Here is a 15,215-nt window from a genome sequence, read left to right as displayed (position 1 = left end):
GTTGAGGAGTAAAGGTGGTGGTTGTAGTGGAGTACGTGTGTTAAGGAGTAAAGGTGGTGGTTGTAGTGGAGTACGTGTGTTGAGGAGTAAAGGTGGTGGTTGTAGTGGAGTACGTGTGTTGAGGAGTAAAGGTGGTGGTTGTAGTGGAGTACGTGTGTTGAGGAGTAAAGGTGGTGGTTGTAGTGGAGTACGTGTGTTAAGGAGTAAAGGTGGTGGTTGTAGTGGAGTACGTGTGTTGAGGAGTAAAGGTGGTGGTTGTAGTGGAGTACGTGTGTTGAGGAGTAAAGGTGGTGGTTGTAGTGGAGTACGTGTGTTGAGGAGTAAAGGTGGTGGTTGTAGTGGAGTACGTGTGTTAAGGAGTAAAGGTGGTGGTTGTAGTGGAGTACGTGTGTTGAGGAGTAAAGGTGGTGGTTGTAGTGGAGTACGTGTGTTGAGGAGTAAAGGTGGTGGTTGTAGTGGAGTACGTGTGTTGAGGAGTAAAGGTGGTGGTTGTAGTGGAGTACGTGTGTTGAGGAGTAAAGGTGGTGGTTGTAGTGGAGTACGTGTGTTGAGGAGTAAAGGTGGTGGTTGTAGTGGAGTACGTGTGTTGAGGAGTAAAGGTGGTGGTTGTAGTGGAGTACGTGTGTTGAGGAGTAAAGGTGGTGGTTGTAGTGGAGTACGTGTGTTGAGGAGTAAAGGTGGTGGTTGTAGTGGAGTACGTGTGTTGAGGAGTAAAGGTGGTGGTTGTAGTGGAGTACGTGTGTTGAGGAGTAAAGGTGGTGGTTGTAGTGGAGTACGTGTGTTAAGGAGTAAAGGTGGTGGTTGTAGTGGAGTACGTGTGTTAAGGAGTAAAGGTGGTGGTTGTAGTGGAGTACGTGTGTTGAGGAGTAAAGGTGGTGGTTGTAGTGGAGTACGTGTGTTAAGGAGTAAAGGTGGTGGTTGTAGTGGAGTACGTGTGTTGAGGAGTAAAGGTGGTGGTTGTAGTGGAGTACGTGTGTTGAGGAGTAAAGGTGGTGGTTGTAGTGGAGTACGTGTGTTGAGGAGTAAAGGTGGTGGTTGTAGTGGAGTACGTGTGTTGAGGAGTAAAGGTGGTGGTTGTAGTGGAGTACGTGTGTTGAGGAGTAAAGGTGGTGGTTGTAGTGGAGTACGTGTGTTAAGGAGTAAAGGTGGTGGTTGTAGTGGAGTACGTGTGTTGAGGAGTAAAGGTGGTGGTTGTAGTGGAGTACGTGTGTTGAGGAGTAAAGGTGGTGGTTGTAGTGGAGTACGTGTGTTGAGGAGTAAAGGTGGTGGTTGTAGTGGAGTACGTGTGTTGAGGAGTAAAGGTGGTGGTTGTAGTGGAGTACGTGTGTTGAGGAGTAAAGGTGGTGGTTGTAGTGGAGTACGTGTGTTGAGGAGTAAAGGTGGTGGTTGTAGTGGAGTACGTGTGTTGAGGAGTAAAGGTGGTGGTTGTAGTGGAGTACGTGTGTTGAGGAGTAAAGGTGGTGGTTGGAGTGGAGTACGTGTGTTGAGGAGTAAAGGTGGTGGTTGTAGTGGAGTACGTGTGTTGAGGAGTAAAGGTGGTGGTTGGAGTGGAGTACGTGTGTTGAGGAGTAAAGGTGGTGGTTGTAGTGGAGTAGGTGTGTTGAGGAGTAAAGGTGGTGGTTGTAGTGGAGTACGTGTGTTAAGGAGTAAAGGTGGTGGTTGTAGTGGAGTACGTGTGTTGAGGAGTAAAGGTGGTGGTTGTAGTGGAGTACGTGTGTTGAGGAGTAAAGGTGGTGGTTGTAGTGGAGTACGTGTGTTGAGGAGTAAAGGTGGTGGTTGTAGTGGAGTACGTGTGTTGAGGAGTAAAGGTGGTGGTTGTAGTGGAGTACGTGTGTTGAGGAGTAAAGGTGGTGGTTGTAGTGGAGTACGTGTGTTGAGGAGTAAAGGTGGTGGTTGTAGTGGAGTACGTGTGTTGAGGAGTAAAGGTGGTGGTTGGAGTGGAGTACGTGTGTTGAGGAGTAAAGGTGGTGGTTGTAGTGGAGTACGTGTGTTGAGGAGTAAAGGTGGTGGTTGGAGTGGAGTACGTGTGTTGAGGAGTAAAGGTGGTGGTTGTAGTGGAGTAGGTGTGTTGAGGAGTAAAGGTGGTGGTTGTAGTGGAGTACGTGTGTTAAGGAGTAAAGGTGGTGGTTGTAGTGGAGTACGTGTGTTGAGGAGTAAAGGTGGTGGTTGTAGTGGAGTACGTGTGTTGAGGAGTAAAGGTGGTGGTTGTAGTGGAGTACGTGTGTTGAGGAGTAAAGGTGGTGGTTGTAGTGGAGTACGTGTGTTGAGGAGTAAAGGTGGTGGTTGTAGTGGAGTACGTGTGTTGAGGAGTAAAGGTGGTGGTTGTAGTGGAGTACGTGTGTTGAGGAGTAAAGGTGGTGGTTGTAGTGGAGTACGTGTGTTGAGGAGTAAAGGTGGTGGTTGTAGTGGACTACGTGTGTTGAGGAGTAAAGGTGGTGGTTGTAGTGGAGTACGTGTGTTGAGGAGTAAAGGTGGTGGTTGTAGTGGAGTACGTGTGTTGAGGAGTAAAGGTGGTGGTTGTAGTGGAGTACGTGTGTTGAGGAGTAAAGGTGGTGGTTGTAGTGGAGTACGTGTGTTGAGGAGTAAAGGTGGTGGTTGTAGTGGAGTACGTGTGTTGAGGAGTAAAGGTGGTGGTTGTAGTGGAGTACGTGTGTTGAGGAGTAAAGGTGGTGGTTGTAGTGGAGTACGTGTGTTGAGGAGTAAAGGTGGTGGTTGTAGTGGAGTACGTGTGTTGAGGAGTAAAGGTGGTGGTTGTAGTGGAGTACGTGTGTTGAGGAGTAAAGGTGGTGGTTGTAGTGGAGTACATGTGTTGAGGAGTAAAGGTGGTGGTTGTAGTGGAGTACGTGTGTTGAGGAGTAAAGGTGGTGGTTGTAGTGGAGTACGTGTGTTGAGGAGTAAAGGTGGTGGTTGTAGTGGAGTACGTGTGTTGAGGAGTAAAGGTGGTGGTTGGAGTGGAGTACGTGTGTTGAGGAGTAAAGGTGGTGGTTGTAGTGGAGTACGTGTGTTAAGGAGTAAAGGTGGTGGTTGTAGTGGAGTACGTGTGTTGAGGAGTAAAGGTGGTGGTTGTAGTGGAGTACGTGTGTTGAGGAGTAAAGGTGGTGGTTGTAGTGGAGTACGTGTGTTGAGGAGTAAAGGTGGTGGTTGTAGTGGAGTACGTGTGTTGAGGAGTAAAGGTGGTGGTTGTAGTGGAGTACGTGTGTTGAGGAGTAAAGGTGGTGGTTGTAGTGGAGTACGTGTGTTGAGGAGTAAAGGTGGTGGTTGTAGTGGAGTACGTGTGTTGAGGAGTAAAGGTGGTGGTTGTAGTGGAGTACGTGTGTTGAGGAGTAAAGGTGGTGGTTGTAGTGGAGTACGTGTGTTGAGGAGTAAAGGTGGTGGTTGTAGTGGAGTACGTGTGTTGAGGAGTAAAGGTGGTGGTTGTAGTGGAGTACGTGTGTTGAGGAGTAAAGGTGGTGGTTGTAGTGGAGTACGTGTGTTGAGGAGTAAAGGTGGTGGTTGTAGTGGAGTACGTGTGTTGAGGAGTAAAGGTGGTGGTTGTAGTGGAGTACGTGTGTTGAGGAGTAAAGGTGGTGGTTGTAGTGGAGTACGTGTGTTGAGGAGTAAAGGTGGTGGTTGTAGTGGAGTACGTGTGTTGAGGAGTAAAGGTGGTGGTTGTAGTGGACTACGTGTGTTGAGGAGTAAAGGTGGTGGTTGTAGTGGAGTACGTGTGTTGAGGAGTAAAGGTGGTGGTTGTAGTGGAGTACGTGTGTTGAGGAGTAAAGGTGGTGGTTGTAGTGGAGTACGTGTGTTGAGGAGTAAAGGTGGTGGTTGTAGTGGAGTACGTGTGTTGAGGAGTAAAGGTGGTGGTTGTAGTGGAGTACGTGTGTTAAGGAGTAAAGGTGGTGGTTGTAGTGGAGTACGTGTGTTGAGGAGTAAAGGTGGTGGTTGTAGTGGAGTACGTGTGTTGAGGAGTAAAGGTGGTGGTTGTAGTGGAGTACGTGTGTTAAGGAGTAAAGGTGGTGGTTGGAGTGGAGTACGTGTGTTGAGGAGTAAAGGTGGTGGTTGTAGTGGAGTACGTGTGTTAAGGAGTAAAGGTGGTGGTTGTAGTGGAGTACGTGTGTTGAGGAGTAAAGGTGGTGGTTGTAGTGGAGTACGTGTGTTGAGGAGTAAAGGTGGTGGTTGTAGTGGAGTACGTGTGTTGAGGAGTAAAGGTGGTGGTTGTAGTGGAGTACGTGTGTTGAGGAGTAAAGGTGGTGGTTGTAGTGGAGTACGTGTGTTGAGGAGTAAAGGTGGTGGTTGTAGTGGAGTACGTGTGTTGAGGAGTAAAGGTGGTGGTTGTAGTGGAGTACGTGTGTTGAGGAGTAAAGGTGGTGGTTGTAGTGGAGTACGTGTGTTGAGGAGTAAAGGTGGTGGTTGTAGTGGAGTACGTGTGTTGAGGAGTAGAGGTGGTGGTTGTAGTGGAGTACGTGTGTTGAGGAGTAAAGGTGGTGGTTGTAGTGGACTACGTGTGTTGAGGAGTAAAGGTGGTGGTTGGAGTACGTGTGTTGAGGAGTAAAGGTGGTGGTTGTAGTGGAGTACGTGTGTTGAGGAGTAAAGGTGGTGGTTGTAGTGGAGTACGTGTGTTGAGAGTAAAGGTGGTGGTTGTAGTGGAGTACGTGTGTTGAGGAGTAAAGGTGGTGGTTGTAGTGGACTACGTGTGTTGAGGAGTAAAGGTGGTGGTTGTAGTGGAGTACGTGTGTTGAGGAGTAAAGGTGGTGGTTGTAGTGGAGTACGTGTGTTGAGGAGTAAAGGTGGTGGTTGTAGTGGAGTACGTGTGTTGAGGAGTAAAGGTGGTGGTTGTAGTGGAGTACGTGTGTTGAGGAGTAAAGGTGGTGGTTGTAGTGGAGTACGTGTGTTGAGGAGTAAAGGTGGTGGTTGTAGTGGAGTACGTGTGTTGAGGAGTAAAGGTGTGGTTGTAGTGGAGTACGTGTGTTAAGGAGTAAAGGTGGTGGTTGTAGTGGAGTACGTGTGTTAAGGAGTAAAGGTGGTGGTTGTAGTGGAGTACGTGTGTTGAGGAGTAAAGGTGGTGGTTGTAGTGGAGTACGTGTGTTGAGGAGTAAAGGTGGTGGTTGTAGTGGAGTACGTGTGTTAAGGAGTAAAGGTGGTGGTTGTAGTGGAGTACGTGTGTTGAGGAGTAAAGGTGGTGGTTGTAGTGGAGTACGTGTGTTGAGGAGTAAAGGTGGTGGTTGTAGTGCAGTACGTGTGTTGAGGAGTAAAGGTGGTGGTTGTAGTGGAGTACGTGTGTTGAGGAGTAAAGGTGGTGGTTGTAGTGGAGTACGTGTGTTGAGGAGTAAAGGTGGTGGTTGTAGTGGAGTACGTGTGTTGAGGAGTAAAGGTGGTGGTTGTAGTGGAGTACGTGTGTTGAGGAGTAAAGGTGGTGGTTGTAGTGGAGTACGTGTGTTAAGGAGTAAAGGTGGTGGTTGTAGTGGAGTACGTGTGTTGAGGAGTAAAGGTGGTGGTTGTAGTGGAGTACGTGTGTTGAGGAGTAAAGGTGGTGGTTGTAGTGGAGTACGTGTGTTGAGGAGTAAAGGTGGTGGTTGTAGTGGAGTACGTGTGTTGAGGAGTAAAGGTGGTGGTTGTAGTGGAGTACGTGTGTTGAGGAGTAAAGGTGGTGGTTGTAGTGGAGTACGTGTGTTGAGGAGTAAAGGTGGTGGTTGTAGTGGAGTACGTGTGTTGAGGAGTAAAGGTGGTGGTTGTAGTGGAGTACGTGTGTTAAGGAGTAAAGGTGGTGGTTGTAGTGGAGTACGTGTGTTGAGGAGTAAAGGTGGTGGTTGTAGTGGACTACGTGTGTTGAGGAGTAAAGGTGGTGGTTGTAGTGGAGTATGTGTGTTGAGGAGTAAAGGTGGTGGTTGTAGTGGAGTACGTGTGTTGAGGAGTAAAGGTGGTGGTTGTAGTGGACTACGTGTGTTGAGGAGTAAAGGTGGTGGTTGTAGTGGAGTACGTGTGTTGAGGAGTAAAGGTGGTGGTTGTAGTGGAGTACGTGTGTTGAGGAGTAAAGGTGGTGGTTGTAGTGGAGTACGTGTGTTGAGGAGTAAAGGTGGTGGTTGTAGTGGAGTACGTGTGTTGAGGAGTAAAGGTGGTGGTTGTAGTGGAGTACGTGTGTTGAGGAGTAAAGGTGATGGTTGTAGTGGAGTACGTGTGTTGAGGAGTAAAGGTGGTGGTTGTAGTGGAGTACGTGTGTTGAGGAGTAAAGGTGGTGGTTGTAGTGGAGTACGTGTGTTGAGGAGTAAAGGTGGTGGTTGTAGTGGAGTACGTGTGTTGAGGAGTAAAGGTGGTGGTTGTAGTGGAGTACGTGTGTTGAGGAGTAAAGGTGGTGGTTGTAGTGGAGTACGTGTGTTGAGGAGTAAAGGTGGTGGTTGTAGTGGAGTACGTGTGTTGAGGAGTAAAGGTGGTGGTTGTAGTGGAGTACGTGTGTTGAGGAGTAAAGGTGGTGGTTGTAGTGCAGTACGTGTGTTGAGGAGTAAAGGTGGTGGTTGTAGTGGAGTACGTGTGTTGAGGAGTAAAGGTGGTGGTTGTAGTGGAGTACGTGTGTTGAGGAGTAAAGGTGGTGGTTGTAGTGGAGTACGTGTGTTGAGGAGTAAAGGTGGTGGTTGTAGTGGAGTACGTGTGTTGAGGAGTAAAGGTGGTGGTTGTAGTGGAGTACGTGTGTTGAGGAGTAAAGGTGGTGGTTGTAGTGGAGTACATGTGTTGAGGAGTAAAGGTGGTGGTTGTAGTGGAGTACGTGTGTTGAGGAATAAAGGTGGTGGTTGCACACTGGTGCGTTTTTTTCTTCTCGCTGCGTTGCCGTCCTCTCACAATTTCTTCATCTGATTTATACTTTGTCGTAACAGTCTCATATGACCGAAAGTATACTTAACCCTGTTCTGACCTGAGATCAGATTCATACGAGGTTTCCACTGGACACACACTGGTCTGATGAACCCATTCTGACCTGAGATCAGATTCTAAAAATGTCAGTCGTTCTTCGATGTTTAAAAAAATAGCAGACCTACAAGCTCGTAGCGCGCCACTCGGTGGCGCGCTACGAGCTTGTAGATCTGCTATTTTTCAATAGCTAAAGCATAACATGATGCTAATACCAAAAGGGGTTCCCGTTCAGAATGGGTAAATTGCTTAACCACCACCCTGCATCCATATCCTGAAAGCAACATTAACCAAAAATAGCAGATCTACAAGCTTGCAGCCCGCTATACTCACAACATAGATTAATGTGTTAATAATATGGTTAAACTGATAATGTAGCTGGGTACCGTTTTAATGACGTCTTGGGGGTCCCCGGACCCCACTTTGAGAGTGATATAATAAGGGCCAGTTCGGGAGTATACCAGGGTACAACAGGACATTTTCCAGATAAGACTGTTGACAGGTGAATATGATACCTGAGAGAGCCAATTGTGTATTGCATAAAGTTTGAGGGCTAAAAGTTAATACTTTTGGAGTCTTATGACTTATTCGTCAGACTTTTAAAGGTCTTGTCAAAGTCTTTTCAAAGTCTTCTTATACAGGCAATAGGGCAGGCCTATTGGAAAGCTGAGTGGAGATTGGAAAAAAAGAAAGATCACCTCTCAAATTCCATTAGAAATATTGAAAAACTGTCTGGCCAATTCCCAGAGTGCAGCCCCCAAAAAGCCAAGGCTAAATATATACAGTGGACTTTCTTCACAGAGCTGAAATTCGGTTCAGTACTTTTTATCCTGTCCTTAATCCATTTTAGGCGGGGACCCCTTTTGGTGTTATAGCATTACGTTATGCTTTAGCTATTTAAAAATAGCAGATCTACAAGCTCGTAGCTACGAGCTTGTAGGTCTGCTATTTTTGCGGAAATCGAAGAACGACTGACATAGAAACATAGCTTTTTCAGGAAACTGTCATTTTCAAACAGACATTTTTTAGAATCTGATCTCAGGTCAGAATGGGTTAATCCCTGGTATCTTTCACATTGTTGAATCATCTCTTCTGTCCTCCCCTCTCTAACACTGCTTAGAAGCTTGGCTTTATAATATTCATTTTCAAATTGAATAGAGTTATAGTTTCTTCATTATCATAACATATATTTTGATATGAGTACAATTGGCCCTAATTGTCATCCAAGTTTATTAATTCTAGCTTATCCTCGGAGTCAGTCGATCCCCACACATTTTAACCCATTCTGAATGGGAATCCATTTTGGTGTTAGCATCATGTTATGCTTTAGCTATTGAAAAATAGCAGATCTACAAGCTCATAGCGCGCCACAGAGTGGCGCGCTACGAGCTTGTAGGTCTGCTATTTTTTAAACAATCGAAGAACGACTGACATTTTTAGAATCTGATCTCGGGTCAGAATGGGTTAATCAGACCCATAGGAGGCCTTAAGTATGTTTCACCAGTTTCAATTGAAACGGGCCTCCACCCTCAGGGGGGCCTCAACAAAATAATGATGTCATAGGTATGTGGGGGCCTCATATTTGGTCTTGAAACGGGCCTCCATATTTCTAAGGCCGCCCCTGAGAACACACAAACACACCAAGCTGGCCATAGGGGGCGCTAGCTCCCCTCAAAGAGCCAGAATGCAAAATGCTTGTCATTCAGCCTCACTTTGAGTTGCTCAGTCAGTTTGAGCACATTCCACACATGCGCGAACACACACATGTGGGCGCGAACGCACATGAGCGAACACGCACGCACGCACACACACACACACACACACACACACACACACACACACACACACACACACACAACACAGCTCAGTGTTAGGGAACACTGTAGCAATTTACAATTTAGGCATTTAGCAGACGCTCTTAATCCAGAGTGACTTACATTAAGCAAGAACAAAAAAGGATGGGAATGCATCACATAAAAAGCATTTATCATGAAACATGCGTAAGCTAAGAACGTAACAGTGGAATATCTATATAATGAAACTATATTATAAACTATACATATATACTATACTATGCTATACGTGTGGAAGACCCATAGATCCATAGATCCATAGATCCATAGACCCATAGATCCATAAACCCCAAGGTAGCCGCAATGCAGTAATAAATATAGCAATAGAGTTCAAAGGGTGCAGATGAAGAACAGCTGCACTAATTGGCGTCGTTAAGGCGTGCATGGCAACAGTTTGTGTCTTGTGTGATGTCACACCAGAAGATATAAGATGATGCACCGTGTTGAAAATGACTGTAGACGTTGAGAGAGAGAAGAGAGACAGACAGACAGACAGACAGACAGACAGACAGACAGACAGACAGACAGACAGACAGACAGACAGACAGACAGACAGACAGACAGACAGACAGACAGACAGACAGACAGACAGCGTGATGTTGTCTTGGACCGTTTCCAAAGCAGGAGGACCAAAGCGAGCCCGTCATGCTGCTGTAGCAGTGAGGAACAAACTGTATTCCTTTGGAGGCTACTGTGATGGAAGGACATTCAACAACATGGGACAGATGGATGTCCATGTCTTCAACACAGTGTCTTTATTCTGGAAGAAGTTACCTCCAGTGGAACCTGGAAGAGGTGACGGTCACCTTGAGGTTCCATCCAGGCGCTGGGGCCACACAGCTGTGTTGGTTGAAGATACAGTCTACATCTGGGGAGGTTTTCCTTACTGCAATGTGCTTTATGCATTTGATGTTGACTCCCACAGATGGTTCCAACCCAGGGATTCTGGGACTGTTCCTGAGGCGAGGTGGGGCCACTCAGCCTGTGTGTTGGAGAAGGTCATGTTTATCCATGGAGGATACACCAAGCTGACTGGATACACTAATGACATGTACAAGTTGGACACCAGCACAATGGTCTTGTCTTTAATTAACACCAGAGGAACTCCACCTCCTGCTTCACACCTTCACTCTGCCACCATCGTCGGAAGAAAAATGTTTGTATTTGGGGGCCGTGTGGACCAGGGGGTCTACAACAGCATAAGAGTGTTTGACACAGAGACAAACGTCTGGCTGGACACACCTTCTGTTCAACTTCTACCAGAAGGACGCTGCGGTCATTCAGCATTTACCTACAATGGAGAGCTGTACATATTTGGTGGCTGGAACGGTGACCAGACCTTCAATGATGTGTGGAAATTCAGTCCAGAGACCTTCTCCTGGAAGAAGGTTGAGCCCAAGGGGAAAGGACCAGGTCCAATGCGTGGTATGTGCTGTTGCATTGTGAGAGATCATATCATCCTCTTTGGAGGATACAAAGGAGATCACACTATCTCTGATGAGCTGTTCATCTTAGACTTGAGTCCTTGTCTTAAGACGTTATGTAAGCTAGAAGTTATTCAGTACGCTCTGGACCAATCAGAACTCCCACACGACATCAGGTGGGAACTGGCAGCCATGGAAACCAACGACAACAGACAACAACAACAATAACAACTGAGACCACATTCCAGACGAAGGAACAGCAGAAAGATCAAGAAATGATGGATCAACATCTCATCCCACCTGATGGTGAGCCACCTCTCAGCATCTCTTACTGAGATTCAAACCTCAGGAGACTCCTTCTCTCCAGACAGGCTCTCTAACCATTCAGCTAGGCATCAAACAATGACAATTGTTCCGTCCAACACAATGCGGTGGAAACACAAACCTGTATGACAAACCAAACTGAACACGGTGGAACTCTCTTTATTGTATATTTATTTATATGATATTTTTTTATTTAAAGGACCAAGCAGTCCTTAAAGGACTTGGTCCTTTATTGTTATTGTTAGGTTTTTTTCCTTATCCTTTTGCCAAAAAAATTATAATCGCGAAACTCGGCCTACAGAAAAAAATAATCTCAAAGACTATCTGGTACACAGCATGCTAAAAGGAATCAACACACCAGCACGCCAGAGACTAGAATACTTCAAACCCAAACAAATAGTTAAAAATAGAACTACAAAACGCATGTTGGAGATTAAACAACAGATAACAGCCAGCACCAGCAACTGTGTTTATTTAATCTTACAATATGTCGGAGAAACGAGTAAAACAATAGCTACAAGGCTGAGACAACACAAATACAATATTAACAATGCAAAAAAAGACAACTAAAAGGATTGTTCAACATTACATGGCACATGGCATTGAAGCTCTAAAAGTATCTGGACTTCAACACAATCCCAACTGGACAGTATAGGACAAAGACGTTTTAATGGAAAACAGTGGATTAAGAACCTCAACACGGATTTTCCTGGAGGTTTAAACATGCCAAAATATTAGACAAGTTGTTTTGATTTTGTACCAAAACTCCACAGCCATATACATGCTAAACACAGCCAACAATCAATGGAAATCAGACTTTGAATATAAGCGACAAATTAGCACATTCCACACCAAGCCAACCTGGGACACGAAGCAAGAGTGTACAGTGCACTGAAGTCCCCTCAGTCAACCCCCGCCACTCTTGGCCCTCTCTCTCTCTCTCTCTCGCTCACTCACTGCCTTGCTCTCTCCCACAATGTTAATGTTAGTAAAGTTACACCTATTTTATGTAAATAACATGGTAAAATGTGCAGCATTGGGGGGTAAAGGGGAGACACTTTAATTGTGAAGGGACGACAGGATGAGGAAAGGTGTTGTTGCTAATTGTCGAGAGTAATGGCTGCGTGTGATATTGAACAGTCAAACTATTCGTATCAACATACGGCTGTATCAACAAAATAATGATGTCATAGGTATATGGGGGCCTCATATTTTGTCTTGAAACGGGCCTCCAGATTCCTAAGGCCGCCCCTGATCAGACCAGTGTGTGTCCAGTGGAAACCTCGTATGAATCTGATCTCAGGTCAGAATGGGTTAAGCATGCAGTTGACCAGCCTCTGCAAGAAACAATACAAATTGAGAAAATGTGCTCGAACAGCGTTAAACTGGTTTAAATCCCATCTTAAGCATATATAAAGCATATATACATTTCTATAATATATGCTGATAGATATACGTTAATTATTAACCTTTATTATTTAATCAGTCGCCCAGTGGCAGCACAGCAGTTACGGTTACAGCGTACAAGTAAGAATAAGACGGATACAACAGTACTGTATACAGAAGAAACAAGGCAGAAGGAAAAGCAAGGTGCATCAAGAAACAATAATACCTATAGAAAAGCTTTAAAGATTGCAAAGTGTGGTTGCCACAGTCGCTTACATATAGTAGGCCCTTATACATTTAGCCCTGTCTTGGTCGATGTGTCCTTCAGATCTTTAAGTGATTTGGAAATTCTGTAACCAGGGGTATACCAGGAGCATCCCCACTTTTCATTACCTCACCTGCAAGATGGTCCAAAATGCAACTGCAAGGATGTTGACTGTTATACTAAAGTAGATTGTGAGCACATGGGAGAGAGGTGGGTCCGAGAAAGGCCCCTTATTGTGACGCGGGAGGTGGTTCCGCTGGACTCGGGCACCGTGGGATTCTCCTCGCCAGCCCGGATCCAACAAGCAACCCCCCTTCCTGGTATGACCCACCCAGGAGGACGTTACTATTGTTGCCCCATGGGGAGGGAAATCTGCGGGGCTCTCTGGTGGAGCTGTTTCCTCTGTGACCCGACTACGGATAAGCGGTTGAAGCTGTTCCACGACATGCAAACATGACCCGCTTTAATTACTTCAGTCTAAATTAGTAGCTCTATGCTTCAACACAAGTATAATTAAAGGCATTCATGCAAATGTTAATTTTCAGGATTTCCCAATTCAAAAATAGCAAAATATAATTCAAGATTTAAATTCGAACATATTATAGCAGAAATAGCCTACAAGCTAGATAGATCTACAAGCTTTTGAGCTTGTAGATCGTCTATTTTTGGCCCTAGGGAGTCAGTGTGGAAATATAGTGGCCCTCTCCATCGTCAAAGATGCCCACCCCTGGTCTAGACCTACGCCTCTGAGCCAAATCCACGGTAGAGCAGGTCGTCCAATGATCCATGGGTCGGCGGTTCGAATCCCGGCTCCTCCTCCTCCTGTCTACATGTCGAAGTGTCCTTGGGCAAAGACACTGAACCCCAAAGTTGCTCCCAATGTGCTGGTTGGTGCCTTGCATGGCTTCCGCCGACCGCCGCGATCGGTGTGTGAATGGGTGAATGTAATGCACAGTCTATGTAAAGCGCCTTGGATAAAGGCCCTATATAAATGCATGAATCCATTTACCCTTTACCACGGTAACCTGAGAGCTCTTGTGGCTCACTGCTTTATTCTCCAACTCCCTGGTTGTTTATAGGGTTGCCATTGGCTTGTTTCTCTGTGATTGTGTTTCTTCAACACATTCTCACCCCCCCCCCCCCCCCAACTGTGTTGATTTCTTTCCTCCATATTTTAAAGTGTTTTTGGTAGACCACTTGGGCCAGCTTAAACTGTGTTTAAATTCACTCTGGAAGTTAACCCATTCTGAACGGTAACCCATTTTGGTGTTAGCATCATGTTATACTAGCTACTAGCTATTGAAAAATAGCAGATCTACAAGCTCATAGCGCGCCACCGAGTGGCGCGCTATGAGCTTGTAGGTCTGCTATTTTTGAAAAAAATCGAAGAACGACTGACATTTTTAGAATCTGATCTCAGGTCAGAATGGGTTATAATCAGACCAGTGTGTGTCCAGTGGAAACCTCGTATGAATCTGATCTCAGGTCAGAATGGCTTAAAACATCTATAATGAGATGCTGCCAGGCAGCGCTATTTCACCCCTCAGAAGAGAGGAAGTTCCGACTCCCTGTAGCTATAAAGACATTTACATGAAGCATGTCCAAATCGATTCACCTCAGCTCTGTAGCAGACAAACTGGGTGTGAACTCAGGTCGGGACAGATGAAAAGGAGAATAATTTGGTTTTCCCATTAGGCCAAAGTATACCCGTTACCACGCTGTCAGACTTTTAACCGATTCTGACCTGAGATCAGATTCATACGAGGTTCCCACTGGGACACACACTGGTCTGATTAACCCATTCTGACCTGAGATCAGATTCTAAAAATGTCAGTCGTTCTTCGATTTTTCAAAAAATAGCAGACCTACAAGCTCGTATCGCGCCACTCGGTGGCGCGATATGAGCTTGTAGATCTGCTATTTTTCAATAGCTAAAGCATAACATGATGCTGACACCAAAATGGGTGCACGGTCAGAATGGGTTAAAAGTATTTTCCAAATGTCTGTCTGTCGATGTTGAAGTTGTTTAATGTAAAAGTCAGAGCACTTGTTTGAGCCTATACTTATTTAGACCACAACATCTAAACTGAACTGAATGTTCAAAGTTCAGTTTTTTTTTGTTGGGGTGCAATTGAGCTCAGAAAACCTAACAAAAAATAAGAAAAACATATTTTCTTAAATGTCACCTGACCTTTAAAAGAGGACACTGACTCTGCTAGCCTAACACGGCGTGGAAAGAGGAGTTAACGGGCAATTATGGACACTGTATTTTGCCCGTAAACCTCTAGTTTAGCAGAGTTAAAGGTATATTCAGTGATTTCACTTAATTCAAATATCACTTTTTTTTTTGTTTTGTTGTGATAATCCTCCCTACTATAGAGTGTGCTGGCCATATAAGGAGTTCCTCCCTGTCCCCAGTTAACCCCTGGGGGTCAAAAAACCTTAGGTTTCGTTTTTGACTTTCTATCCTGATTGGATGAAAGGCTGGGTCCCACAGCCAAAAACAAAACCTAAGGTTTTTTTTGTGAAATCACTGAATATACCTTTAATATACGTTAATATACGGGTGTGATGGGACAATTCGAGCGTTTACCGGTTTAACGGTAATATACACATCCGTATTCCATGCCTTTTGCGCAGTGTAGGATCCACGGGCAGGGCATTCCAAAGCTTATATAGGTGCCCATATAGGGCTCCAAAGCCCCCGAGTTCCATCGAGTGACAACAAGGCGAGTCCTGGGAGCATCCAAGAGAGCCGTATCCAAGGATCTGAGACTGGACACAGGCTTGTAACCCCATGTGGAAGTGTCCTTGGGCAAGACACTGAACCCTACATTGAAGTGTCCTTGGGCAAGACACTGAACACTACATTGAAGTGTCCTTCATGGGCAAGACACTGAACACTACATTGAAGTGTCCTTGGGCAAGACACTGAACACTACATTGAAGTGTCCTTGGGGCAAGACACTGAACCCTACATTGAAGTGTCCTTCATGGGCAAGACACTGAACACTACATTGAAGTGTCCTTGGGCAAGACACTGAACCCTACATTGAAGTGTCCTTGGGCAAGACACTGAACCCT

This window comes from Protomyctophum parallelum (assembly GCF_964188405.1).
Source record: "Protomyctophum parallelum genome assembly, chromosome: 4".
NCBI lineage: Eukaryota > Metazoa > Chordata > Actinopteri > Myctophiformes > Myctophidae > Protomyctophum > Protomyctophum parallelum.
The sequence above is the reverse complement of the archived record's forward strand: the minus strand, read 5'-3'. Positions refer to the sequence as shown.